At 48.3% G+C, this 2,500-nt stretch overlaps 1 protein-coding gene across 1 annotated transcript in view; it reads left to right on the forward strand.

Annotated features, from left to right (window-relative positions):
* The window catches only part of LOC143037031 (uncharacterized), a 110,280-nt gene that overhangs the window by 49,836 nt on the left and 57,944 nt on the right, over positions 1-2,500 (forward strand). The window lies entirely within an intron of this gene.

The following is a 2,500-nucleotide window of genomic DNA, read 5'->3' on the forward strand; positions in this document are numbered from 1 at the left end:
CCTCTTAAACCGTTAGTCAAGAAATGGCTTCACTCTTTGACTGCCCTGAGTGTCTATCTATCTTTCTATGCACCCAAAGGCTTCTTCCTCCTTCTGAGGGAGCCACCCACTCCACGCCCACCCACTCCACGCCCACCCACTCCACGCCCACCCACTCCACGCCCACCCACTCCACGCCCACCCACTCCACACCCACCCACTCCACTCCCACCCATTCCACACCCACCCACTCCACACCCACCCACTCCACGCCCACCCATTCCACGCCCACCCACTCCACGCCCACCCACTCCACGCCCACCCACTCCACACCCCACCACACCACCCCCACCCACTCCACCCCCACCCACTCCACGCCCACCCACACCACGCCCACCCACTCCACGCCCACCCACTCCACGCCCACCCACTCCACGCCCACCCACTCCACGCCCACCCACTCCACGCCCACCCACTCCACGCCCATTTATTTCTCTTCTATCTTTGCTTCTCGTGGGTGAGGGAGTCTGCGTCAGAAGCAATGCAGCAAGGCACAGCGACGGCCAGAATACAGGTTATACGGTGAATTAGTCGGCGAAGGATGGAAAGAAATCTGATTCCATTCCCCATGAAATTTTATGGAAACTAACCTAACCGAACCTAACCTAATCTAACTTAACCAGACCTATCCTAACCTAATCTATCCTAATCTAACCTAACCTAACCAATCCCAACCCAAGCTAACCCAACCTATCCTACCCTAACCTATTCCAACCCAATCCAACCTAATCTAACCTAACCTGACCTATCATAATCTAACCTAACCTAACCAATCCCAACCCAAGCTAACCCAACCTCTCCTACCCTAACCTATTCCAACCCAATCCAACCTAATCTAACCTAACCTGACCTATCCTAACCTAATCTATCCTAATCTAACCTAACCTAACCAATCCCAACCCAAGCTAACCCAACGTATCCTACCCTAACCTATTCCAACCCAATCCAACCTAATCTAACCTAACCTAAACCTAACATAAACCTAACCTAACCTATCCCAACCTAACCTAACCTAACAAACCTAATCTAACCAAATCTAACCTAACCTAACCTAAACATAACCTGACCTATCCCAACCTAACCTAGCCTAACCTAACCTAACCTAACAAACCTAACCTAACCAAATCTAACCTAACCTAAACCTAACCTAACCTATCCCAACCTAACCTAGCCTAACCTAACCTAACCTAACAAACCTAACCTAACCAAATCTAACCTAACCTAAACCTAACCTAACCTATCCCAACCTAACCTAACCTAACCTAACCTAACAAACCTAACCTAACCAAATCTAACCTAACCTAACCTAAGCCTAACCTAACCTAAGCCTAACCTAAACCTATCCTAAACCTATCCTAAACCTAACCTAAACCTAACCTAAACCTATCCTAACCTAAATTTAACCTAAACCTAACCTAACCTAACCTAATCAAACCTAACCTAATCTAACCCAAAATATCCTAACCTAACCTAACCCAAACTATCCTAACCTAACCTAATCTAACTCAAACTATCCTAACCTAACCTAACCTAACCCAACCTAACCTATCCTATCCCATTCTAACCTAACGTATCCCAACCTAACGTAAGCAAATTGATCTTATCCCGTAACGCTTTTGTGAAGAGAAAAAGAAAGAATGTGAGCCTTCAGGTTGGAAGTGGGACGCCATTCTTGTGGTTTGTGCCTCTCCTCCTCCTCCTCCTCCTCCTCCTCTTCTCCTCCTCCTCCTCCTCCTCCTCCTCCTCCTCTCCTCCTCCTCCTCCTCCTCCTCCTCCTCCTCCTCCTCCTCCTCCTCCTCCTCCTCCTCCTCCTCCTCCTCCTCCTCCTCCTCCTCTGTTAGTTCGTTCACTCTTCAAACTGACTCGACCAAAGACTGTCTTTCCTTCCTCCTTCCACATATCGCATCTGTTTGAAGCTCTCTCTCTTTCTCTCTCTCCCTCTCTCTCATTCTCTCTCTCTCTTCCTCTCTCTCATTCTCTCTCTCTCTTCCTCTCTCTCATTCTCTCTCTCTCTTCCTCTCTCTCATTCTCTCTCTCCCCCTCTCTCTCATTTTCTCTCTCTCTCTCTTTCTTTCTCTCTCTCTCTCTTTTCTTTTTTTGTGTGTATGTGTGTGTGTGTGTGTGTGTGCACGCGTTTGCTCGTGTGTGTATTTTCAGCATGTAAACACGAATATGCCGATGGATATTGTGGATTTGATGTTACCTCCCCTCTCTCCGTCCTTTCCTTCCGATGTCCCTGCGTTTGTTCATCTGCTTGCTTCTCTTGTTTCGCCAAAGAGGTGGGAATTCACTTGCAAGTTCCTGCCTGCCTGCCTTAGTTCTGCTTTTGTGTTTTCCCGCATTTGCTGCCGTCACTTCCGTCTCTTTTGACCTCATTTTATGACATCACAAACACCCCATCCCTCCCTCCCTCCCCTCCCATAACCACAGTTGCAATGGCGTCACTTTCGTTTTCATCACA

The sequence above is a fragment of the Oratosquilla oratoria genome, chromosome 21 (assembly GCF_046742065.1).
Source record: "Oratosquilla oratoria isolate Oo_2021 chromosome 21, ASM4674206v1, whole genome shotgun sequence".
Taxonomy (NCBI): Eukaryota; Metazoa; Arthropoda; class Malacostraca; order Stomatopoda; family Squillidae; genus Oratosquilla; species Oratosquilla oratoria.